Genomic DNA, 27904 nt, shown 5'->3' with positions numbered 1-27904 from the left:
GAGTCAATATGAATCAGTCCTAATTATATTTTTATGTATAAAACATACATATTATATATGTGTGTATGCTTGTGTGTGTGTGTGTATATATATGTGTGTGTATATATATATATATATATATAGAGAGAGAGAGAGAGAGAGAGAGAGAGGGAGACTCTCCCACCGTTTCACCCCTCCAGGTCATCACAGAGCACTAGGTTTGGCTCCCTGTGTTATACACCTTTTTTTCACCACGTAGAACATGAGGTCTTAAGGGCTGCTTCTTGCTAAAAGAACTTCCCTGCCTATTCTGTGGGTATAAGAAGAGAATTAGTATAAAAGAGAAATGTTTCTGGGCAGTTCTCTTTTTTAGCATCATCTAAAACTATTCCTGAAGGTAAGAAAGAGACAGGAAACTGGTTATCAGGTGGAACTCATGTCACTGTCCTCAAGACCTTTACACATTTTAAAATCTATTCTTTGTCTCCTAATAAAAGGGATGAACTGCAGAAAATAGGAAAATGAAAAGCTGATATGAAGGACGTATTTAGTTAATGAAAGTCAGTATCAGATGTAAAACATACTAAAGAATACAAGCAAAACTATTTTATTGACAAATAGATTTCAAGTTGTTCAATGACACAGAAACATAATCACTAGTCCAAGTGAAGAAAAGTATGACCTTCACTACTTTGAAAGGCACTCGGTCTTCTTTGTGCTATTGTTTTTCTAGTCCATTTCTAACTGGCAATGTCCTATCAAATGCTCAAATGCAAAAACTTGAGTTCAAATAATTGTCAACACTTATCTGGACTCTTTTTTATTCCATCTTACATTTCTAAATCATGTTTATTTCATAAAGTTAAACTCAGGCCAGATGAAATCCCTTGACAAAAGAATCGAACAAGTCCAAATTGATCTCTTAAGTGGATCAATAGAAACTTAACTGAAATGGATTGGGGATTTTATCAAACTTGATGTAGTAGAACACTAATAAGATCACTTCCAATTCACACAAATAGAACTAAATTTTCAGCACAAATTGATCTTATTACTAAGGATGAATGGTCACCTTTAATAATGGATTAAGGTGGTAAAGAATTCTCTTTTTATTCAAAAATCTTTTTTTTTCTTTTAAACTATTGGAGATTGCCTTAACTTTTTCTCTTACATTGAACTTTACTCACTTTTCACATGATCAGGTTTGAGATTTAGGATTGTTTTAATTTTCATAATTTGACCTGGATTTTTAAACTCAGAAATATCTTCTGATGTGTTCTCAAAGGAGAATTTTGTAACAGCCAGAAAATCCATAATGATACAAATGTATTGCTCCAATAAACCATAACATTCCTACAAGCTGTTTGTAAAACAGTGCAAATAATAGTTAGTAAAGCTGTCAGTATGACAGAGGACTGTACATTTGAAGTGCTAGCTTTGTCTATTTGTGACTATTAATATGATAATCAGATATGTTTCTTAGACCTGTTACATGCTAGAATTTATTAATATTATTCATAAAATGTATGCATGAAAATCTGATGATCAATCGTCTAGGTGGTTGCAGTAAAGACAATATAGTGAAAAAGAAAGGCCAAAGACTTTGTCTCTTTAAAAAACCCTAATCTACCTCCAATCCACTTGAAATATCAGAAGATTTATCCATCCTAAACTCCATCTCTTCATGTCTACATTCAGAGACTGGCCTCTGCTATGGTGTCAAATGTTGGTTCAGATTGCTCCCAGCAATTTTCACTGCTCTTCAGTGAAAACAAAGAAAACTGCTATGAAATGTTCAGATACTTGGAGATTTTATTGGACAATTTGCCAGTGTGGATATAACTTTTCCAGAACATTTCTTCCTCCATCTCATATTAGTTCAATAGATCCAAAAGAAGAAAACATCTCTATATCTAAGAAAATGTTCAAACATTTCATGTAAGACTTTGTATCCTGTTCTTGCACTTACTTTTGCCTACTGGTAGGTGTGCTCTGAATTCTAAATTCTAAACCATATTTGCAAACATTTAAGGCATGCTGTAGTCCACAAGGTCACAGAGAGTCAGACACAACTGAGCAACTGGACTGAACTGAAACATATTCGTGCTTCAGTAAGGAAATACTGGGCTTCCCTGGTGGCTCAGATAGTAAAGAATCCATCTGCAATGCGGGAGACCTGGGTTCAATCCCTGGGTTGGGAAGATCTGCTGGAGGAAGACATGGCAACCCACTCCAGTATACTTGCCTGAAGAACACCCATGGAGAGAGGAAGCCAGCGGGTTACAGTCCACGGGGTCACAAAGAGTCAGAAACAACTGAGCGACTAAGCACAATGCAAGTAAATAATAAGATAGGTAATATGGTGTACTCTGCTTTTATGTTCTTAAATCTAGAAGGGCTTCCCTAGTGACTCAGATGGTAAAGAATCTGCCTGCAATTCAGGAGCCCTGGGTTCCATCTCTGAGTTGGGAAGATCCCCTGGAAAAGGGAATGGCAATCCACTCCAGTGTTCTTGCCTGAGAAATCCCATGGAGAGAGGACCCTGGCAGGCTACAGTCCATAGATGGTTTAGATGGAGAAAATCCACCCTAAACATTCTTGATCTTTTTGGTGCAGGATAACTCAGAAGAGTTTTATGTTGGAGTACGGGTCTAAATATGGAGTTCTATATATGGAATTATATGAATTACCATATAAGAATTATATATTACATGGGTAAGACTAGCGATCACTTTAAGAAAATTAGAGACCCCAATGGAACATTTCATGCAAAGATGGGCACAATAAAGGACAGAAACGGTATGGACCTAACAGAAGCAGAAGATATTAAGAAGAGGTGGCAAGAATACACAGAAGAATACACAAAAAAGATCTTAATGGCTCGGATAACCATGATGGTGTGATCATGCACCTAGACCTAGACTTCCTCGAGTGTGAAGTCAAGTGGGCCTTAGGGAACATCACTGAGAATAAAGCTAGAGGAGGTGATGGAATTTCAGTTGAGCTATTTCAAATCCTAAAAAAGGATGTTGTGAAAGTGCTGCACTCAATATGCCAGCAAATTTGGAAAACTCAGCAGTGGCCACAGGACTGGAAAAGGTCCGTTTTCATTCCAATCCCAAAGAAAGGCAATGCCAAAGAATGTTCAAACTACTACATAATTGCACTCATCTCACATGCTAGCAAGGCAATGCTCAAAATTCTCCAAGCCAGGCTTCAACATTACGTGAACTAGAACTTCCAGATGTTCAAGTTGGATTTAGAAAAGACAGAGGAACCAGAGATCAAATTGCCCACATCTCTTGGATCATAGAAAAATCAAGAGAATTCAAGAAAAACATCTACTTCTGCTTCATTGACTATGCTAAAGTCTTTGACTGTGTGGATTATAACAAACTGTGGAAAATTCTTCAAGACAGGGGAATACAAGACCACGTTACACTACCATATGTAAAATAGATAGCCAGAGGAAGTTTGCTGTATGACTCAAGAGAACTCAAGTTGGGGTACTGTAACAACCTAGAGGAGTGGGAAAGGGTGGGAAGTGGGAGAAAGGTTCAAAGGGCAGGGACATTTGTACACCTGTGGTTAATTTATGTTGATGTATGGCAGAAATCAGACCAGTATTATAAAGCAATTATCTTTTAATTAAAAATAAATTTTTAAAAAAGAAAAAAAAAATACCACCTTACCTGCCTCCTGAGAAATCTGTATGCAAGTCAAGAAGCAACAGTTAGAATCTGACATGGAACAACTAACTGGTTCCCAATTGAGAAAAGAAGATGTTAAGGTGAATACTGTCACCCTGCTTATTTAACTTATATGCAGAGTACATCATGTGAAATGCCAGACTGGATGAAGCACAAGCTGGAATCAAGATTGTTGGGAGAAATATCAATAACCTCAGATACACAGGTGACAGCATGCTTAAGACAGAATGCGAAGAGGAACTAAAGAACCTCTTGATGAAAGTGAAAGAGGGCAGTGAAAAAGCTGACTTAAAACTCAACATTCAAAAAAACTAAGCTCGTGGCAACTAGTTCCATCACTTCATGGCAAATAGATGGGAAAACAATGGAAACAGTGACAGACTTTATTGGGGGGGGGTCTCCAAAATCACTGCAGATGGTGACTGCAGCCATGTAATTAAAAGACACTTGCTCCTTGGAAGAAAAGCTATGACCAACCTAGATAGCATATTGAAAAGCAGAACCATTACTGCACTGACAAAGGTCCTTATAGTCAAAGCTGAGGAATTTCCAGTAGTCTTTATGGATGTGAGAGGTGGACCACTAAGAAAGCTGAGCGTGGAAGAATTGATGCTTTTCAACTGTGGTGTTGGAGAAGACTCTTGAGAGTCCCTGGGACTGCAAGGAGATTCAACCAGTCCATCCTAAAGGAAATCAGTCCTGACTATTCATTGGAACGACTGATGCTGAAGCTCCAGTATTTTGGCCACCTGATGCAAACAACTGATGCATTGGGAAAGAACCTGATGCTGGGAAATACTGAAGGCAGGAGGAGAAGGGGAAGACAGAGGATGAGATGGTTGAATGGCATCATCAACCCAATAGACATGAGTCTGAGCAAGCTCTGGGAGGTGGTGATGGACAAGGAAGCACTGCATGCTGCAGTCCATGGAGTCACAAAGAGTTGGACACAACTGAGCAACTGAACTTATATATGGAATATGGGAAGATCCCCTGGAGGAGGGCATGGGAACCCACTCCAGTATTCTTGCCTGGAGAATCCCCATGGACAGAGGAGCCTGGCGGGCTATAGTCCATAGGGTCGCAAAGAGTCAGAGATGACTGACTTAGCACATGGGTCTAAAGCCCTAGAAACTTCTGCGGTGTCTTTGGCCCCACCATGGGATGCCTTCTCTGTTCAGCATTGCCCAAAAGCTTGTGTGCATACACATATACACCACAGACACAAACACACAAATGCTGACTTGTCTAATGCAGATTTGGATATGTGTTTCTAAAAGTAATACTGCCAGAAGGATCACACACATCTTTTTAGCATTGGGAAAAGTAATTAATATAAAACACGAACAAGATATTATAAATATTATCAAGCGACATGCAATTACCACTGACTTCCCTGAAGTCAGTCTCTCCTGTGTGTGTGTGTTTGTGGGTGTGCATGCACACACACATATGCTTAATAGTTGAGTTCTGTCCAACTCTGAGATCCCTTGGACTATGCCCATCAGGCTCCTCTGTCCATGGAATTCTCCAGGCAAGAATAATGGAGTGGGTCGTCATTTTCTATTCCAGGGGATATTCTGGACCCAGGTATTGAACCTGTATCCCCTGTATGGGCAGGCAGATTTTTACTACTGTGCCATTTAGTTCGGTTCAGTTGCTCAGTCATGTCCGACTCTTTGTGACCCCATGGACTGCGGCATGCCAGGCCTGCCTGTCCATCACCAACTCCTGGAGCTTACTCAAACTCATGTCCATTGAGTCGGTGATGCCATCCAACCATCTCACCCTCTGTCGTCCCCTTCTCCTCCTGCCTTCAATGTTTCCAGGCATCAGAGTCTTTTTTAATGAGTCAGGTGGCCAAAGTATTGGCGTTTCAGCTTTAATATCAGGCCTTCCAAAGAATATTCAGGACTGATTTCCTTTAGGATGGGCTGATTGGATCTCCTTGCAGTCCAAAGGACTCTCAAGAGTCTTCTCCAACACCACAGTTCAAAAGCATCAATTCTTCAGCGCTCAGCTTTCTTTGTAATCCAACTCTCATATCCACAGCTTTTACTAGACAGACATTTGCTGGCAAAGTAATATCTCTGCTTCTTCATAAGCTGTCTAGGTTGGTCATAACTTTTCTTCCAAGGAGCGTCTTTTAATTTCATGGCTGCAGTCACTATCTGCAGTGATTTTGGAGCCCCCAAAAATAAAGTCTGTCACTATTTCACCACTGTTTCCCCATCTATTTGCAATGAAGTAATGGGACCAGATACCATGATCTCAGTTTTCTTAATGTTGAGCTTTAAGCCAACTTTTTCACTCTCCTCTTTCACTTTCACTAAGAGGCTCTTTAGTTCTTCTTCACTTTCTGCCATAGTGTGGTGTCATCTGCATATCTGAGGTTATTTATATTTCTCCTGGCAATTTTGATTCCAGCTTGTGCTTCATGCAGCCCAGCGTTTCTCATGATGTACTCTGCATAGAAGTTAAATAAGCAAGGTGACAATATACAACCTTGACGTACCCCTTTTCCTATTTGGAACCGTTCTGTTGTTCCATGTCCAGCTATAACTTTTGCTTCCTGACCTGCATACAGATTTCTCAAGAGGGATGTCAGATGGTCTGGTATTCCCATATCTTTCTGAATTTTCCAGTTTCTTGCAATCCATACAGTCAAAGGCTTTGGCATAGTCAATAAAGCAGAAATAGATGTTTTTCTGGAACTCTCTTGCTTTTTCGATGATCAAGCAGAAGTTGACAATTTGATCTCTGGTTCCTCTGCCTTTTCCAAATCCAGTTTGAACATCTGGAATTTCATAGTTCATGTATTGATGAAACTTGGCTTGGAGAATTTTGAACATTACTTTACTAGCATGTGAGATGAGTGCAATAGTGAGGTAGTTTGAACTTTCTTGGGTTTCCCTGGTGGCTCAGACGGTAAAGCGTCTGTCTGCAATACAGGAGATCCAGGTTCGATCCCTGGGTTGGGAAGATCCCCTGGAGAAAGAAATGGCAGCCCACTCCAGTATTCTTGCCTGGAAAATACCATGGACAGTGGAGCCTGGTAGGCTACTATCCATGAGGTCACAAAGAGTCGGACACAACTGAGCAACTTCACTTCACTTCACTTGAACTTTCTTTGGCATTGCCTTTATTTGGGACTGGAATGAAAACTGACTTTTTCCAGGCCCATGGCCACTGCTGAGTTTTCCAAATTTGCTGGCATACTGACTGTAGCACTTCCACAGCATCATCTTTTAGGGTTTGAAATGGCTAAACTGGAATTCTATCACTCCCACTGGCTTTGTTCATAGTGATGCTTCCTATGCCCACTTGACTTTGCACTCTCAGAAGTCTGGCTCTAGGTGCATGATCACACCATCATGGTTATCTGGGTTGTGAAGATCTTTCTTGTACAGTTCTGTGTATTTTGCCACCTCTTCTTAATATCTTCTGCTTCTGTTAGTCCATACCATTTCTGTCCTTTACTGAGCCCATCTTTGCATGAAATGTTCCCTTGGTATCTCTAATTTTCTTGAAGAGATCTCTAGTCTTTCCCACTCTATTGTTTTCCTCTATTTCTTTGCACTGATCACTGAGGAAGGCTTTCTTATCTCTTTGCTATTCTTTGGAACTATGCATTCAAATGGGTATATCTTTCCTTTTCTCCCTTGCTTTTCACTTCTCTTCTTTTCACAGCTATTTGTGAGGCCTCCTCAGACAGCCATTTTGCTTTTTTGCATCTTTTTCTTGGGGATGGTGTTGATCCCTGTCTCTTGTACACTCTTTAATTAAATTATTTTGGAAAATAAGTTCATTGTATTTTTTCTAAATGTAAAAGCAATAAAGTGCTTACTATAAAATAGATGTTTGGAAAATATAGAAAACTAAGAAAAATTAAAGATATAAAAACTCATTTAATACCACAAATCAGAGGAAAATCACTATATTTTAGCGAAAAACTAGTCTGGGCTTAAGTTGAAAAGTTCTGGAGCTAAAGTGTTGACCTGGAAATATCTTTCTGTTTCTATACCAAATCCCAAATAGTGGTCACATGTTTCAAATATTCAATGGAAGGAAAGGCCACCATTGCAGGAAGAAGCAGAAAGAAAAATGTTTAGGATATTCACAGAGAAGAGTTACCTCAATTTTTACTAAAAGCTAACTAGTTCCATCCCCATTCCACTAACTCATCTTACCTGATTATATCAGAAATAATTCAAAAGGGAGAGAGAGTAAATATACATGGTCTAACAACTATGAGAACGAGGATGCTCCAGGCTACTGACAGCACCAGACCACTCCATCTCAGCACAGAGAAAGCCCCTATCCATTTTCAGCTGGAAGATAATGTCTCTGACTTTGAGCAACTCATCTCCTAAAGGCCCACTGAGTAGAATATTCCTACCTCTTCTCAAATAAGGACTCAGAATGTTGTGAGAGCAAACAATGTTTGAACTCCTTTGAGAGTCCAAAACCATAGTACAAGATATGACATGAGTATGGGTAATTAACAGGGAGTAGTGACAATTAATTAATGTGAAATAGTGGACTTCCCATGTGGCTCATCGGTAAAGAATCCATCCGCCAATGCAGGAGATGCAGGTTTGATCCCTGGGTTGGGAATATCCCCTGGAGAAGGGAAAGGCAGCCCACTCCACTATTCTTACCTGGAGAATTCCACGGACAGAGGAGCCTGGCTAGGCTACAGTCCATGGAATAGCAAAAGTGTCGGACATGCCTCAGTGACTTCACCACCACCACAACAAAGTGGCAGAGTTATTTAGTGTGAGACAGTGGAGGGAATGAGAGCTGAGGGTCACTTGCTGTGAGATCCAATGTTATTCCTTCCCTTCCTTTAGCGCCCCTCTTGGGGGATGCTTCCACGTCCCCACTCTGCTGAACCTGAACTTCCTCTGGCCAAACAAATGTGCATGAAGTGCTGTGAGCTAATGAGGTGCAGAGGTTTTAAGAGCCTATGTGTGGTTTGCCATGCCTCTTTACTCATTCCAGATAGCTATGGTTCCATCACCTTAAGTTCTAAGGGAAATAAAAGGAACAGAGAACTAACCAGTGCAGGATATAGCATGAGAAAAATAAACATAACAATTATAAGTTCATAGGATTTATGTGTTGTTTTATGCATAATAACCTATTCTGATGGATATATGCCGAGTACCAAAGATTTAACCTCAAAGATGAGAGATGTAATTTCATCTCAAAGATGAGAGATGTAAGAGATGACACCAACAAGAAGGAGTAGAGCAAACACAGCTGTGAGAACTGAACTGCAAAGGAGCCTTGTGGTTTTATTTTTTAAATATAAGAGTGAAAGGGAAATTTCTGGAAGCTGCATAGACTCAATTTTTTCCCCATGTATTTAATTTTGAGTCATGTTGATTTTACCCAATGTAATACTGTGAACATTTCTCATGTTTTGAACATTTGGGGATAGCAACATTCTTAATGCTTATCTATCTCACTTATTTACTTATTGCACCACTGACATTTATCTCCTATTATACACCATTTCAATACTATAAAAACATTATCTTGATACTTAAATTTTGAATATACAATTTTATAACCTTAGTTGACTATGAATTTTACTTACTTAATATCTTTTTTGTACTGTCTCTTGTACTAGATTATAGCTCCTTATATGTACATTTTATGTTTATTATTTTCTCTTAATTTCCCTTGATACTTATTCCAGTAAATTACATAGAGCTAATACATATAGTCATTATAACTAGCCAATTAACCACATAGTGACATGAACATGCTTTTCTCTGACTCTTATAGAGATAACTAACAGGATGGTGGGATGTTTTCTTATGGGTGATGTAACAGCATAAACTTTCATATTTACTTGTAGGAAGGCTAATTATGATTTTATTATATTCTACTTTTGATATAGATGGTCAGGTGCTCATGAAAGTTCCTTAGAAGACAATTTAAGAAAAATAGCAAAAGCCAATACTTCAATATATCCAAATATCTATTTTGCTTCTTATTCAATAATTAAAAGCTATTAAACACAGTAAGATGTTACAAAATTAAGTTCATGACTGCTTCAAATGTGAAACAGATAAGTATGTGAATGAAAGAAAAACTAGTCTTTACAATTAATCATCCATAGATGTTAAACATTCATGCAGACAATTTAGATAACCCAGAAGGGAGAGAAGGAAAAGAACTAAGCTTCACTCTAATTATCATATATGCTATACAATTAGATTCTAAATTCACCAAGTGTAATGCATTGATAAGCTACCGTAGGGTGATAGTTGAGAATGATAGCCAAAATTCTGACTTGAGCAACAAGGTGATACCATTCTCTAAGAGGGGGAAATATAGGTTGAGGGGCTGAGTTGAAGAGCAAAATTCTCAAATAATTATGGACATGTGGGAAAATGTGAGACCAGGGTATCTAATGTGTATATACACAATTATCCATTTGTCAGATTGGTGGTAATTTCCTATACTTATAAACCTGGTTGGCACAGTATCTAATCCTATTCATTAGCTATTAATAGTTAAGTCCTGTGATTTAAACTTACAAGAGGACAGAAAAGCAGAGGAAAAATAGCAAAGTGTTTTACTAAAGCAGTAAAGTAGAAATAAATACTTACACAATAATATGCTTTAACTCATTTGGAGTAAGTGTTGGTCATTAAATATAGTCAAAACAGTTACTATGCTGTGAATTACAGGGTCTTAAACGTTCCTTTAACAGATACTTGACTTAAGAGTATAATGGTGGGTGGAGAGAGGAGTATCACAATAAATAATGGAAGACAAATTCTAGGCCTGTCAGCAATGATTTCTTATGTATTATTTTCACTTAAACAGTGAAAGAAATGACGAAGGCATAAATAGAATGAAAGCCAACTTAATGAAGTCTCTCTTTCACAGTTCAGCAATGCTGAATCTAAACCAATTTTCAGGCAGGGCAATTTTGGCACTAGAATCAAATCTCATGACTGGTTTTCTGGGATCAAAGCTGAGATGCACTTCTAGCATTGTCTTTATTAGAATGAGCCAAAATGGTTAATATCATCATATCATCTAACTTTTTGCATTTTTTCAAATTGATGGTGTCTGCAATACCCTTTTAAATTCACAAGATTTATACTGTAGGTAGAGATGTGCTTCCCTGGTGGCTCAGATGGTAAAGAATCTGCCTGCAATGCAGGAGACCCAGGTTCAAGGTCTGAGTTGGGAAGATCCCCTGGAGAAGGAAATAGCAAACCACTCCAGTAGTCTTGCCTGGACAATCCCATGGACAGAAAAGCCTGGCGGGTTACAGTCCATAGGATTGCAAAGAGAAGGACATGACTGAGAGACCACCACCACCACCAGAGATGTGCTGCAGATTAGTGCATACTAAGTTGCTGCAGAGTTTTGCATGCAGCAGGAAATCTACATGAAGAAACACTACAGACTTTCAAAAGCTAACGGGTCTCCAGTATAAGTCAGTCTACTTTCAGCTTCTAAGAGCGTCTATCTGAACTGCCACTGATCTGAATTTACATCATCACTACAAAATCAAAGCAAGTCACAGACGTAAAGAACAATCCCATGGACACCAAGTGGGAAAAGGGGGGTGGGGGGGTGGGGATGAATTGAGAGATTGGGATTGACACCTATATACTATTGATACTGTGTATAAAATAGATAACTAATGAGAACCTACTATATAACATAGGGAACTCTATGCAATGCTTTGTGGTAAGCTAAGTGGGAAGGAAATTCAAAAAAGAGAGAATATACGTACATGTATAGCTGAATGACTTTGTTGTACAGTAGAAACTAACATGCCATTGTAAGAATCTATACTCCAAAGAAATTCCTTTTCAAAAAAAGCAAGTCAAAGTTTATACTGTATTGACTTTCCAAATACTTATAACTGTCTAGAAACAAACGTTGCTTCAAGAAAGTCAGTTAGTTCTGGATATTAATACATTCATTCAACCATTTTATTGAGACGGTATTTAATGTCAGATATCGGGTCAATACTGATATAATCAAAATATTAAGTGTACCTTCCCCATCTCTCTTTGAGACCTAGATATAGGACCTGAATTGTAAATTTTAAACACCCATGGCTGATTCATGTGAATGTACAGCAAAACCACCACAATACTGTAATTAGCCTCCAATTAAAATAAAATTAAAATTAATAAATAAAATATTGGGAAAGTCAAAGCCTTGCTCACAACTGATGTTTCCATTGCCCTATTTTATCTTGAAGTCATCAGCTTCTACACCCATCCATTTGTGAAACTTAGTGCTTCTAATGGAAGGTAAAGTGGTGGCTCAGTGGTAAAGAATCCGCCTGCCAGTGCAGCAGCCACAGGAGACACAGATTCAATCCCTGGGTTGGGAAGGCCCTCTGGAGGAGTAAATGGCAACCCTCTCCAGAACTACTGCCTGCAAAATCCCATAGACAAAAGAGCCTGGTGGGCGAGATAGTCCAAGGGGTTGCAGAGGCAGACACGACGGAAGCAACTGAGCAGGCATTCCCACACATGCACACCTGGCTATTTCTCAAGTTTAATGATGCTGTTAAACAATGTACTCCTGTACTCCTGGGGCTTCCCTGGTGGGCCTGTGGCTGAGTCTCCACACTTTCAATCCGGGGGGCCTGGGTTCAATCCCTGGTCAGGGGATTCCAAGTGCAGCAACTAAGAGTTTGCATGCCACAAAGAAAGATCCCTCAAACCACAACTAAGACCAGCGTAATAAATAAATATTTTAAAAAAGTTGTACTCTCGAGTATGAAATTAACACGGCAGAATGTGCAGCCTTCTCCCAGCTCTCTAGTTCCCTGTGTCTCTCCACTAAAACTCTCTTCTGTTCCTCCACTCTCCTCCATCTCTCAAGACCTAAAGGGCAGTGTGCTCGGTGTTCAGGCAGATTTTGCTTCAACAGTGTTTGGACAGAACAGATTCAGGGACACCCCTTGTTTCAGTCTCTGACAACCCTCCAACCTTTTTTCCAGTTGGAACTTTTGGAATCAGCCACTCAGCTGTTCTCCATCACCTTGGCCAACCAATTTCTTTTTTTTTTTTCTTTTTTTAGCTTAAAATTCCTTATTACCTATCAACCATGAGCTCTTGGATTCCTCAGACTAATTCCAATGAGGTGGAGGCTGTCATCAGACAGCGGGTCAACCTGCATCTGCATGCCTCCTACACTTACCTTTCTCTGGGCTTCTTTTTCGACCTCCACAACGTGGCTCTGGTTGGCTTGGGCCACTTTTTTTCCCCACACAACGGTGCAGGAGCAGCAAGAGGGAGTCAGGCCTCCTCAAGGGCAAACCAGTGCTGTGGCTGTTCCCTCCCCTTCCAGAACGTCCTGAAGCCTTCTCAAGTCACTGAGTGGGGTGGAACCCAGCCCATTGTGAAGTCCCTGTGCTCACAGAGAATAACCTGAAACATGCCCTTGCGGATCGCACGTCCCAGGTTCTGCCCTTGCAGACCCCTCCCTCTGTGACTGCCAGGAAAGCCACGCCCTAGAGGAGCAGGTGAAACTAATCAAGAAGATGGCGACCAGCTAACCAATCTCTGCAGGCTGGCTGGTTCTCAGGCTGGGCCGGGCGAGGATCTCATGGAAACTCACCTGTAAGGAAGACTAGCAGTTTCCAAAGCCCACCAGCATTTGGCGGGGGGTTGGGGGGTGGGGTGGGGAGCCTTCTGGTGTCAGGGCTTCTATCTGAAGCCCCTCTCTGCAGTCACTAGTTGGATTTTTAACCACCCTGAAGTTCTCTCCCAAGCCTTGGACCAAATGGAAACAATAAAGCTTTTTGCAGCAAAAAAAAAATAAATAAAAGACCTAAGCAAATTATTTTCCCAGATGCATGCCTGATATTTCTCTCTTATTTTATTGAAATGTTCTAAATCAAACACAAGCTTCTCTCTAGAGAGTCTGTTAAGTTGTATGTTCCAGTAAAACCTCTAAAGAGCAAGGTTGTTGAATATAACTCATTGCAACGAAGGAAATTTTCAATATTCATCTTGTCCATAGAATAGCCATATGTGACTACTGAACATCTTAAGCGTAGCTAGGACAAGTAAGGACCTGAAGTTTTATTTAATTTTCATTAACTAATGTTTAAATAACCACATGTGGCTAGAGGCTTCTATATGGAACAGCACCACTCTAGAGCAAGTAACTTCTGCCCAAGCATTCAAGTACTTGCTTAATGATCAGGGTTATATTAGCAACCAAGTCAGTAAGTGTATCTTTATAGACCTCGTTTTATTCACATTAAATATTTTAAACTCTTAATGGGGGAAAAAAAAACAAAAAACAAAAAAAATAAGGACTGATTTAATGAATTAGACTCACCTGAATCAGAGTTTCAAACTTTGAAAGTGCTAATCACTCAGTCCTGTCTGACTCTTTGTGACCCTGCCAGTCTCCTCTGTCCATGGAATTCTCTGGCAAGAATACTGGAGTGGGCTGCCATTTCCTTCTCCAGGGGATTTTCCCAACCTAGGGACTGAAGCCAGTCTCCAGCATTGCAGGCAGACTTTTTACCATCTGAGTCTTTTGATTTTTAAATCAATCTATAAAACAAGCAAAACAAAGAGGTCCAGAAGCCCTCCTACAGCTTCCCTGGTGTTTTCTCGCCACATCAGAATACCTCCCAGCCCTGATTAACATGAGATCACTAATAATATATGTGCCTACACTACCTACACAGTAGGGATCTATTTTAATTGTGAAATAACTTCATTTTATACCAAATACCATGACATTTCCTGAAAGGTGATGCCCACACATTCACAGATTTCATTCCCCCAAATTCACAGACTCCCATAAGCAATCATGGACAGACCAGGTGCATCTGCTCACAGCATTTCATAGATAGAAGACTCTCGAACGACTAAATACCATTAGTGCATTTCCCAGAGGTTCTGTAATTAGGATGTTTATAAGAAGACTGCTAGGTCACCTTTGTTCTTTCTTGGAGGCATTTTCCAAGTAAAGGAAGAGAATGGATCGAAGACTTGATATTTAAACATTCACTTCCTACTCAAGAAACTGTGTTCACTGAAGCTCTGCTGAATCTTAATTTATGTGCATCCAACAGTTAGGCAGCTATGGTGAAAATGTATTACTGGTTTAGCATCATCCAAGATGTAGTTCTTTATTTGGTTCAAGTTCAATAATATTAGGGGAACACTGAAAATGAACTCTATCAGCTGCAGATTACCTATAATATGGAAATCTAGAGTTTTAATGTCTAATATAGAAGCCACTAGACACATGTTGAGTCCTTGAATGTGACTAGTTCAAGTTGAAATGTACTGTGCATACAAAATGCACACCAGTTTTTAAAGAATTAGCATTTTTAAAAGGAATGTGACATATTTCATTAATAGTTTTAATTACATGTTTAAGTGAAAATATTTTGGATATGTTTGGTTAAATAAATTATAAACTAATTCCACTATTTACTTTTACTTTTCTTTAATGTGACTGCTGCTGCTGCTGCTGCTAAGTTGCTTCAGTCGTGTCTGACTCTGTGCCACCCTATAGACGGCAGCCCACCAGGCTCCCCTGTCCCTGGGATTCTCCAGGCAAGAACACTGGAGTGGGTTGTCATTTCCTTCTCCAACACATGAAAGTGAAAAGTGAAAGTGACTACCAGAACATTTTAAATTACCTATGTGGGCTTGTCTTTTGCAATTCACACTATATTTCTATTGGATACCACAGGCCTAGAATATCCTAATTCAAACATACTTTTTTTTGTTAAAGTTCAAAGCCTCTTTTTGATCTCTTCAAATTCCAAGATATTACATTTCCATGGCACTTCTGCCAAATACTTCCTCTATAAACACTATCTCTGTTTTGCTCTATCCCAGCTAAGCCCCAAATTCATGACTTTTATCAGTTATTGATTTAAAGGAAAGGATTTGCAAGTAGAGAAATGTTATTGACAATTTATGGGCAGGAGTTGTATCTTAAGATCTCCTGCGTTCTCTTTGCTTTCTTACTTTTTCTTTTTATTCTTTGTTCATTCTTCCTTTTCCTCTCCTCTCTCCTCAGGAACAAAACAATCTATCTCTCTTTCTCCCACAAAGCAGTTTAGCAGGCATGGTATTTTGTTTAAGCATGCTTTTGAGGTCTGTCTCTTTACCTGAAGACAGGCAAAATTTCTCCCCAGGATAAAGTCTAGGGAATGCTTTTTCTCTTCATCTTTTTATTCTTGCAATACAAAGATGAAAGCCACTGGGGAGATTTTTAAGTGTGTTCATAATCTAGAGAAGGATACAGAGAAGTAAAACAAAAATGAAAATGGAATATGAAAAGAGCCACAATCAAACTGTGCACAAGATGCTCTGGGACTACAGGGAACCAACAACACGAATCGTTAATCAAACAGATTGACAAAGGCAACTGCAGCTGTGTCATTTTGGGTACACTCACCCTATGCTCTAGCCAAGCAACTACGTGATGTTCATCATTCACTCCATCCCAAATTCTCTACTCTGGAGATGTTCATATTTTAATACAATTTTATAACAAACACCCTCATTTAGATAAAACCCTATGGGAAAAATGTGAACCTATGACTCAAATAAAAGCACAGTCATTTTGATTTGGGTGACAGGTGCCAGGCCCCACTTATTCACTCCTCTTTGCTATTGTGAAACAGAGTAACCCCGAGTGGGACTCTGAGGAGTACAGCGTAAAAACTATTGTTCTGTTGCCTTGGCTCCTGAGATATTCTCTTCAGCAATTTTCTAACAAAACCTTTTTCAGTCCAAATTGAGGGCTTTTCTTCCAAGCATCCCTAAAGTTGGCTTCCTGTTGTTCTTCCCACCCTCGATTTCTTCCGATGTGTTTTCATCCAACATGGTCTCAACTCTGCTGTCTAAAGGCTGAAAACATCCCAATCTAGACTTCCAACACAATTTTCATCCAGGTTTCAGGTTCCGATAGCAACATGCCTGCTAGATAACTAGGTATCTCCTGTTGGCTTGACGCTCCACAGGTACCTCCACCGCTACATGCTCCGCACCTCACATGTGAGTGACAATTTGCTTAACCTGAACAATTCTTCCTCCAGTATACGCCATCCCCGTTGATGGCACCTCTGAAAGTCAGCTAAGTTAAACAACTAGGAGTGTTTCACTTTCTCTTTCACTTATTCCACACCATCTTCATAAATTACTGAAGTGAAGTGAAGTCGCTCAGTCATGTCCAACTCTTTGCAACCCCATGGACAGTAGCCTACCAGGCTCCGCCATCAATGGGATTTTCCAGGCAAGAATACTGGAGTGGGCTGCCATTTCCTTCTCCAGGGGATCTTCCCAACCCAGGGATTGAACCTGTGTCTCCTGCATTGCAGACAGACGCTTTACCTTCTGAGACACCAGGGAAGTCCTCCTAAATAGTTTTTCAACTTGTCCCTTGGGGTAGACAGAATAATGACCCATCAAAAATGTTTCCATCTTTATCCCTCACACCTGTTCATACATGGTAGAAGGAACTCTGTAAAGGGGATTCGGTAAGGATTTGCGAGATGAGGATAATAATACAGGATAGTATTACCTGGGTGAGTCAATCCCAACGTGAGTCATTTAAGAGGGACACAGGAGGGTCACAGTCAGAGACATGATGACAAAAACTGAAGTCACAGTGATGCAAGGAAGAGAAAATGAACCAGGGAATGCAGAAAATCTGGAAAAGGCAAAGACGCAGATTCTCCCCGAAAGCAACCAGAAGGCACACAGTTTTGATGATATCTTGATTTTAGCCACATAAGACCTGTTTCAGACTTCTGACCTCCAGAGATTTGCATTGTTTTAATGGCATCCGGTCCCACACTTCATGGGAAATAGATGGGGAAACAGTGGAAACAGTGTCAGACTTTATTTTGGGGGGCTCCAATATCACTGCAGATGGTGACTGCAGCCATGAAATTAAAAGACGCTTACTCCTTGGAAGAAAAGTTATGACCAACCTAGATAGCATATTCAAAAGCAGAGACATTCCTTTGCCGACTAAGGTCCATCTAGTCAAGGCTATGGTTTTTCCTGTGGTCGTGTATGGATGTGAGAGTTGGACTGTGAAGAAAGCTGAGTGCCGAAGAATTGATGCTTTTGAACTGTGGTGTTGGAGAAGACTCTTGAGAGTCCCTTGGACTGCAAGGAGATCCAACCAGTCCATTCTTAAGGAGATCAGCTCTGTAATTTCTTTGGAAGGAATGATGCTAAAGCTGAAACTCCAGTACTTTGGCCACCTCACGCGAAGAGTTGATTCATTGGAAAAGACTCTGATGCTGGGAGGGATTGAGGGCAGGAGGAGAAGGGGATGACAGAGGATGAGATGGCTGAATGGCATCACTGACTTGATGGATGTGAATCTGAGTGAACTCCGGGAGTTGGTGATGGACAGGAAGGCCTGGCGTGCTGCGATTCATGGGGTCGCAAAGAGTCGGACACGACTGAGCGACAAGTGAACTGAACTGAAGCCATTTAAATATGTGCATGGGTGCTAAGTTGCTTCAGTCATGTCTGACTCTTTGTGACCCTATGGACTGTAGCTCACAGGCTCCCCTGTCCATGAGATTCTCCAGGTGAGAATACTGGAGTGGGTTGCCATGCCCTCTTCAGCAGATATTCCTGACCCAGGAATATCTTGCATCTCTTATGTCCCCTGCATTGGTGGATGGGTTCTTTACCACTAACGCCACCTGGGAAGGCCCCATTTAACTATGTAGTAATTTCTTAGCACCACTGTCTTACAGCAATAGAAAATCAATACACCCCTTTATCTCAGTCTCAGTGTCCACAGCTCTGGTTTAGTTCTTGATGTGTCTTGTCTAGAAAACTGTCAGGACCAATTTATTGTGATTCTTCTTACATGCTAGACTCTAGTCTCTACCCACTAGGGAGTTTTGTGAAACTTCCCCTTGCTTCCCCCAAAGAATCGTATAAAGATTATTCAACAATGTTGTATGTCGTCCCATGTGACCTTTGCTTACTTCTCCAGCTTTATGCTTTTATACCTCCCACAAACACCACTTGAGGTCCTGTAGTAGAGAAGAACAAACTCGATTCCATACTGGATCTGTTCCTTATTCCTAACCCTAACCCTTGTGTTCTGTCGCCTGTGCTTAGTCATGCTGGTCTTTTGTAAAAGAATGTTACCTAAAGCCTGAAACATACAGAATGGCCCCTTTCTCAAGGCTCTAATCTTTAAAAGAATGACACTTTTCCATTCATATAGAGATAAAAAGTTGCAGACAAATGAATAACATAGAAACCCCTGTGACCTGACTATGTGGACAGCTGCAAGAACAAAGGATTCCTGAAATAAGGAGTGTGCAACAACCAGCCACACTTCCTCTCCTTTTTGTATAAAATAAGCCTGAATTCTAACTTAGGTAAAGATGATTCTTTGGAACACTAACCTGCCACCTTCCTGGTCTATTTGCTTTCCAGATAAAGTCTCTGTTCCTTTCCCCAACAGCTTGTCTTCTGATTTACTGGCCTGGCCCATGGTGAGAAGCACAAGCTTGGAGTCTATCAGGATCTCTGTGCACTCTGTACAATTTCTTCCTCCATGGCATTACACACATCGCACCCACTAGCTAGAATGCTTTCTATAATCTCAACCCTCCCATACCCTCTTTGCCTGGTTAACCTTTAATGCCAGGTTTATTCATCACACCTCCAGGATCTCATCTCTATTCTCTTTATGGGATTTGGTTTTACTCTTAAAGGCTCGCATAAGCCCCCCATGCATGCCTCTATCCAGCCTTTATAACACTGTCTTAAATTTGTTTATGGGTCTCTTTTTCACTGTTAATTACTTGAGAAAAACAGAACACAACAGTCAACTATGGCACACAGTAGTTGCTTTTATATGTTGAATAAATTAAATTATTCCATTAAACTACATAATATTGTACATCTATACAAAGACTAGTTTCTAACAAAGGGATGGAGACAATTTAACAGTAAATTGGAATATTGGGAAACTGTGATAGAAACATATGTCACCAGTGAGAGAAATCTTAATGCATGTTATAAAACATCACAACTCATTCTGTTATTTATAACCTGGAAAATCCAACTAAGATAGGAAATGGTGTATAAAAAAACCCAAGGTTGCAATGGTAAATTTCTAGTTTAAAAGTATAAATTACCTTTGCATTGGTATGATGCAGATAAGACTCATATCTGCTCAATGAAGGAAAAAGATTTTATAGGATAAGAAGTAATTTTAAATTGATATTCACATTGGAACTCAAATGGAAGTCTCTGGAATGATCTCCCATTGCCATATTTATCTTATTATATAGCTGAAAGGTTAATAAGCCCGTCTCAAGGCTTCTTTTTGTTGCTTCATTTAGTATGGAGTTAAATTGTGGAGACTATTTTATGATTCATGTGATATTAGTATTTGAAAATTATACTGCAAGGAAACTTCAGATGGTTAGGTCAAAAATTTGGCCAGGCAAGCTGAGAAGTGAGGAAGTTTGTTCTATGCTTTGTTTTTCTCTGAAACCTAGGAAACAGGAATGAATTCCCTGGATAATGAAACAGAAGATTGCAGTAATCGACAAACGAAATGGACTTCTCTTGCTAACGTGGCAAACTCACCATCTTTATCCTTCTTAATGTTTTACTCTGTCTTTTATGGATGACAGATGCATAAATAACTAAAAAATGGGTGGTAATTTATAACACGCATTGACATTTCATTGGTACAAACATTTCTATCACAGCTCCTCAGTATCAGTTTAATTTCCTGTAAAACAACCCCCTACCACTGGACAAGGAAATGGCAACCCACTCCAGTATTCTTGCCTCAGAAATCCCATGGACAGAGGAGCTTGAGGGGCTATAATCCTTGGGATCCCAAAGAACTGGACACAATTTATGGACTAAATAACAACAATCACTCTAAAAACTGTTAAATGGAACACATTCTTATTGCATTACTACAGTTAATTTTTTCAAAACTATTATCTTTTTAAAATACTATTAAGCAGTTTCTCAGTTTGTGACCCGTCATCTTGATTAACATGTCCAATACCTCTCCTGGTTTTGTTGCTGTTATGCTGTTATTATTCTTGCTTTCCCCGTTCATCCGCATCTCCATTCTCCTTGCCTGCCAAATTTCCCTCCTAAATGCTTTAACTGTCATGGAAAATTGCTGGCTCATTTGTGCTCTTCATTATCACGTAGTTCTGATGCTGCTGCTGCTAAGTCGCTTCAGTCGTGTCTGACTCTGTGCGACCCCATGGACGGCAGCCCACCAGGCTCCCCCGTCCCTGGGATTCTCCAGGCAAGAACACTGGAGTGGGTTGCCATTTCCTTCTCCAATGCATGAAAGTGAAAAGTGAAAGTGAAGTCGCTCAGTCGTGTCCGACTCTTCGCAACCCCATGGACTGCAGCCTACCAGGCTCCTCGGTCCATGGGATTTTCCAGGCAAGAGTACTGGAGTGGGGTGCCATCGCCTTCTCCAATCATGTAGTTCTAGGTATTCTATAAATTTTTTACCCAAGAGTACAGGTTTATAGACTTTTTATAGCTATACTTTTCTTTTTAATTTCTAATTTTACTATATTATCATCATAGTCTCCAAGATACTGATTCCTTGAGATTTAGGTGGTTTTCACTGAGTTCCAACAGAAGCTAAATTTCGGTGGGTGGTACATGGATGCTCAAAATAATATTTGTTTATTGGTATTAAATACACACATGAAAGTGAAAGTGACGTCGCTCAGTCGTGTCCAACTCTTTGCAACCCCATGGACTGTAGCCCACCAGGCTCCTCAGTCCATGGAATTTTCCAGGCAAGAGTACTGGAGTGGGGTGCCATTTCCTTTTATGTATATAAAATTTTATACATCAACATATAATTTATATGTAATTAATTATATAAATATAACTACTATTTTCAAACATTCTATAGCTTCATGTCTTATGTGTTTGATATAAACAATTTCTGAGGAAGTGTTAAAAATTTCCAATTAAAATTGGCAGTTCATTTGAATCTTCCTGTTGTCCTATCCACTGCTCACCCCCACTACACCCCTACTAAAAGAGTTTTTGAAACCAAGAAACTGAAAGGAACATGGGATTGTTAATTAGAAGTAGAATCGTTTTTACTAGCTATAGGCTCAGGGTAGGATTGCAGAAGTCAGGTCTATAATTTGAGTTGAATTGTTTTACTATATGCAGGATTTTCCAGTGGTAAGAAAACCCGGCAAATTCCACTTCCACTCTTAACATCTTCCTACAGCTGGATAAGGTATCCTCCAGGTGAATATCAGCACACCCGGTGACCTATGAGTATCCCAAAGAACAAGTAGTACTATCTTCAATCCTTCCCGTTATCAATCCTTTTACCAGTGGAGGTTTCCTGAACTTTTTCTCAGTAAGCAAATTCAATAATTATGAACAGACTAAAAATAAAACATTTGGTGGCTGGAGAATATGAATAATTTTTAAATGTTTCTATTTAAAGACATCTGAAATGTTCCAGACACATACTGTGTGATTTTGGATGCTCTGGGCTTGATTCCAGCTTGCCTTTGTTTTTTTCCTAAGAATGAGGACCTCCGAATGTCGTGAGGATAAATGAGTTAGTGTACAGTGCTTAAAGAGTGCTAAAGGCAGGTAATATGCATTTGTTAAGCATTACCTATTTTTATCTTGCTGGCTGCATTTCACTCTTCTTAGTCATTCCAACTTCTGGATTTATTCATGTTTTACATGAATGTGTCTGTGTATGTGCAGTATGTGTGTGATATAGAGGAAACATTTTATAGTGAATGCAGCCTCTGAGAATTCTTCCTCCTCTGAAATATGTACCCACTCAGTTGTGCAGGAACCTGAAAACCATAACTGGATTCTGTTTGGGGTTAAAATTCATTACCTGACTAAAAGATCTGAGAGTTCATCTGAGTTTTTCTCTTGATTGGAAGATGTGTGTAAACCCAGGCACTAGATTCAGAAGGACAGTACAGGGAAAAATGGAAGTAGAATAGAGTCACACAGAGATGGAGATAAGAAATGGAGAGAATGTTTCCCAGCTTCCTGTAGCTCTCTGTTCCAGGCCTGGAGCCCTCTCTGAGGCCAGACCACATTACTGGCGAATGGTTCTTCAAGGTATGGCTATAACCATACATCCCATTTCCTCTTTTGCTTCATTACTTGAACTGGTTTCTGTTACCTGCATCTAATAAAGTCTAAGTAATATGTCACAACAACCTGGTTAAGGCTGAAACAGGCCCATTAAGGCTGAAAATTGTGTTTTTGATGGATCAGAAGATGAAACAATAATCACTGTTGGACATCTTTTCTTTAATCACATTCCTGAAACCACAAAGGCTAGAATAGCTGTCAACTTGATCAAAATATGGAAAAAATAGAGAATGACCTCAGTGGAAGTATTCTGAAACTACAACACATCGTGTCGTCATGCAAAATAGACAGCCATCTCAGATCCACAGCCTTACTAGGGGCCCTCTGTCCTTTTCCCATTTAATTCCCTTGCCTTGCAAGTTTATTCCATGGGGCTACACTCTTCTCTTTTTACACTCTTTGCAATGGAAATCTACCAAGTTGGATTTCTGCAATGGAAATCCATCATTTTCAACTGCCAATTTTATTTACCCATTTAATAAAAAATGTATATTAATAAGTTATAATATTTTAATATTAATTTTAATTTTAACATATTTTTAATCAAAAATATTAATTGTTGGGCAATTAATATTTTCCAGGTACCAGATTGTCAGATTGTAGATACAAAATAAATGTTTTCTGAAGCCATGAAGGTCCATTTCTATACAGAGCACTTCTAAAGTGTTGGGGTGAGAAAAAGAAATGGTTCTTTCCCATAACTGATATTTACTCCCATGTAGAAACCACCATTTCAGGGAGACACTCTTAACCTCATTCTAGAAAAGTTGTGCCCTAATCTTACTGGTGAGTTTGGAAAGAAAAAAAAAGCTGACTATATGTCTTTTCTCCCTTGGGAGCCATCCTGGCCTCAGAGGGCATTAATTCTGCTGTGCTGCTTCATGTCTTAAGTTTTCCAGGGTCAGAGACCCAAAGCAAGAGGTGTGAAATGGTACAAGAGTGCCTGCAAGGGAGTGAGGAAATCTTTCTAACCCCAGAGTTCAAATGGTAGAAAGCCCGCTTGCCCTTAGCTATGAATCATATTCTTCTATGTTAGCTGCATCAACAATAAAGGTGATCTTTTATTCTATCTGCTTCAAAATTTCCACTTAGAGCTTAATTGATTTATAATTCAAAGAGGGAAGAGAGGTGTTATGTATAAGCCTTCCCAAGAATATTAACAATGTGTATCTAAATCCTCTCCTCTCACCTGAGTTCTTGGCTTATAATCTGTTGATCAGGGGATGTGTCCAGATGGAATTATCACTACCTCAAATTTAGCACTTCACAAATGAAAATGTGCTCTAATCTCCAATCAGCTCAAAAAAGGAAATCAGAAGTTTACCAGCAAACATATCTGTTCAGTCACATGCTCCCTTATTTGTTTATTTAGCTTGTTCAGGTTGGGCTTCCCTGATGGCTCAGCAGGTAAAGTATCTGCCTGGAATGCAGGACACACAGGAGACCCAAGTTCAATCCCTGGATCAGGAAGATCCCCTGGAGAAGGAACTGGCAACCACTCCAGTACTTTTGCCTGAAAAATTCCATGGACACAGGAGCCTGGTGGGCTATAGTCCAATGGGTGGCAGAGCTGGACACGATCACACAGCACAGGCTTGACGCCATGGAGTCACCTATGACCCCTGCTCCTCTTAATCCTCCAAAGTAAGTCAGGCACAAAGGTTTGACATTTTTGCTAAATTTCTTATTCATCTGCCCTTTTACCTCCAATCCAAATCTGGACTTCTTCATGCCTGTTTATTGCAAAAACTCTTCAGCTAGATTTTGCTGAACCCAGATTTGTCTTCACGAACTCTAACAGGGCTGACAACTTTGCCCAGTTGCCACTTTGGCCATATGATTCCCTTCAGAAATGCCTTCAGTGGCTTCCATCCTCAGATCACACTCGTTCTCCTGAATTAAAGGTACTGCCATAAGTGACCAGGATACAGTCAAGTGAAAGAAAGAAAGTGAAGTCACTCAGTCATGTCCTACTCTTGGCAACCCAATGGACTGTAGCCTACCAGGCTCCTCTGTCCATGGGATTTTCCAAGTGATAGTACTGGAGTGGATTGCCATTTCCTTCTCCAGGGGATCTTCCCGACCCAGGGATCGAACCCAGGTCTCCCACATTGTAGACAGATGCTTTACCGTCTGAGCCACCAGAGAAGTCTGGATACAGTCAACTTCTCTGTATTTAGTATCTTCAATTCTATTTGGACTTAACTCCTTTATGAACCAAAGGCAGACTATCCTTTGAATATATGCCTTTCATCAAATTGTAAACCACATACACACATCATCCAAATCAACTTCTACTCTACAAACAATCTCCTTCAAATGTTTAAGGACTAATGCAAAGTCCAACACACATTTTTCAGTTAATCCCATAATGTATTCAATTATGTGTCCCTGTGGTTTATCACAGATTCTTCTTTATCCAAGCTGAATTTGTGTGAGATTCAGATGAAGAATCATGGTACATTTCCCATACCATAAAGTTCATTGTAAATCATAGAGTAGATATGAAATAAATATTTAATGACTGATTGACTTATAAATATAAGAAAGTAATTGTTTTCAACCTAAGCAATGATTTGATCCAACATTCAGGACCTTAAGAGTGATTTAAGTGGTAATCAGAATTTCTACTCTGATCTTTTTGACTTTCTCTGTTGCTCGAGGCAAGCATTTTAGCTATTTTGGACTCATTTTATTAATCCAAAAATGGAAGTAAGACTTGTCATCTGTCTTATTCATAGAAAGTGTTGAGGAGTATCCTAGTCAATGCAAAGCACATGGCTAATACAAAGTTTAATAAAAATGATAAATAACATCTATTACAAAATTGAACCATTGTTCAATTTCTTCTGCCCTTTCAGTCCTTTGATTCAATATTCTCTCACTGGAATCTGAGAGCTGTGATTTGAGAAAGTGCTTTACTAATAATCATAGACTTTCCACATTAACCTTTTCTTATCATTAGCCACACCTGGATGATATCAAATTATTCTTTTAAGGAAATCAATATATCACTATAAATACAGAGAAACATTTGGTAATGGGACTTCAGATTAGGGAGACTTGGGTATGGAAAAACTGCATCAAAGAAAAATGGCAAAATGGATGGTTCCTGACCTCAGTTTCCCTCATAGAAAGAGTGACTAGCACTGCACACAGACAAGATGCCTTTGTGAAGATCCCAGAACATGGAGATGAAGCTGAAGCACACACCTGGACCACAAAAATCCAGGCAAAACACATTAAAAGGGTCAGGGCACTTGTTTCTTTTTGGCCAAATCTCTCCTGCCCCAGGACAGTATGCTGCCACACCCAGGAGGTCCCCTTCCCCATTGCCTTGACCTATAATTTCTCCAGGGCAAAAAGGAGGGCACAAGGCAGATACCCAGCTTCTCCAGCATGCAGAAAGCTTCCCAGGAAACCCTCTAAGGTATTGCCTCATGGGATTTACCTGGAGAACAGCTAGCAGTGGGGTGAAGGAGCTTATAGATCTTGACAACTTTCTGCTGGTAGTGACGCCTGATCTTAGATTCCAGCCAGTAGCTCTATCCATCTGTAGACCCAAGTCAGTGGCCATTTTGCCAGACAGCTTAGTAGGAAGTTTTGCTCAGTTTCAGTCCACAGCCAGTAGTCTGTCCCAGTGGCAGAGCCCATTCTGTACACTTGCCTAGACAGTGAACCAAGTCTGCAGCTCCCCTCAGCTGCTAGACATAGCCTCCAGCCCTGCCTGAGCAGCAAGGCCAGCCAGAGACCTTGAGCAGCTGTGGTGCTCACCCTGGAACCCAGCTGAGGCAGAGAGCCAAGCTGGCTGCCCACCCAACCACAGAACATAACTTCCAGTCCCATGGCATGGCATGGGAGCCCAAAGGCATTCTCGTGTTGAGCCCACACTGCCACCTAAAGGCTGAACACAGCCATCTTCCTCCTCTAGGCAGAGCCCAGCTGGCCACCCTTCCCAGCCATGGTATGTAGCCTAAGGCTCCACGTGCCCAGGAAACTTGGACAGCAACCCTTACAGATCACAGACTCTAGCACCCCCCAACTGCAAGGTGCAGCTGGAGGCCCTGCTCCGCCAGGCATCCCAGCCAGAGACTTAGACTAAGAGTGAATTTCAGCCAGCAGACTCCATGATTACAGACTTGCAGCCAGGATTGAACACAGAGTCCAACCAGGGGCACCATCCAGCTGAGGGGGCACAGCCTGATGAACACAGATTCAAGTATTGTGAACAAAATACTAGCAAATGAAATTCAACATTAAAAGGACTGTACACAATGACCAAGTGGGATTTATTTCAAGGATTGTAAAGATGGTATAATATATGCAAATCAATAAATAGGATTCATCACATTAACAGAATGAAAGATTAAAATCATATGATTTTCTCGATAGGTGAGGAAAAAGCATTTGATAAAGCAGAATACCCTTTAACGATAAAAACTCTCTATAGACTGGATACAGGAGGAATATACCTCAACATACACATGCACGGCAAACCAAACAGCTAACGTCATATTTAATGGTGAAAAGCTGAGTGCTTTTGCTCTAAAATAAGGAACAAGAGTGCCTACTCACCACTCCTATTCAACATAGTACTAAAAGTCCTAGCCACATCAGTTAGGCAAGAAAGAGAAATAAAAGGAGTCCAAATCAGAAAGGAAGAAGTCTTCATTTGTCGATGACATGATTATATATTTACCAAAAAAGTCTTAGACAAATACTTTCTGATCTCACTAATATGTAGAATTTAAAAAGTCAAATTCGTAGAAAGCAGGTTTATGACTACCAGGGACTGAAAGGTGGCAGTAATGGGGAGATAGCCAAAAGCTACACATTTTCTGTCATAAAATGAATACATTCTGCACGTGTAATATACAACATGGTGACTGTAGTTAACAATACTGTACTGTACACTTGAAATTTGCTAAGAGAATAGATCCTAAATGTTGTTAACACAGAAAAAATGCGGTTACTGTGTGAGGCGAAGGATGTGTTAACTAACCTTAATGTGGTAATCATTTCATGATATGTATCAAA

General features: G+C 40.0%; 1 protein-coding gene and 1 non-coding gene across 2 annotated transcripts in view; one reads left to right on the top strand and one right to left on the bottom strand.

The window, feature by feature from the left end:
- Positions 1-27904, bottom strand: part of SLC7A11 (solute carrier family 7 member 11) — a 278446-nt gene that overhangs the window by 153650 nt on the left and 96892 nt on the right. The gene's annotated exons all lie outside the window — the stretch shown is intronic.
- On the top strand, positions 6600-6671 carry TRNAC-GCA (transfer RNA cysteine (anticodon GCA)). Its single transcript has one exon. It is a non-coding gene; the product is annotated as a tRNA-Cys (tRNA).

The sequence above is a fragment of the Ovis canadensis genome, chromosome 17 (genome assembly GCF_042477335.2).
Source record: "Ovis canadensis isolate MfBH-ARS-UI-01 breed Bighorn chromosome 17, ARS-UI_OviCan_v2, whole genome shotgun sequence".
In the NCBI taxonomy this organism is placed as follows: Eukaryota; Metazoa; Chordata; class Mammalia; order Artiodactyla; family Bovidae; genus Ovis; species Ovis canadensis.
Note: the sequence above shows the minus strand (reverse complement) of the source record. Positions and strands in the feature narration are given on the sequence as shown.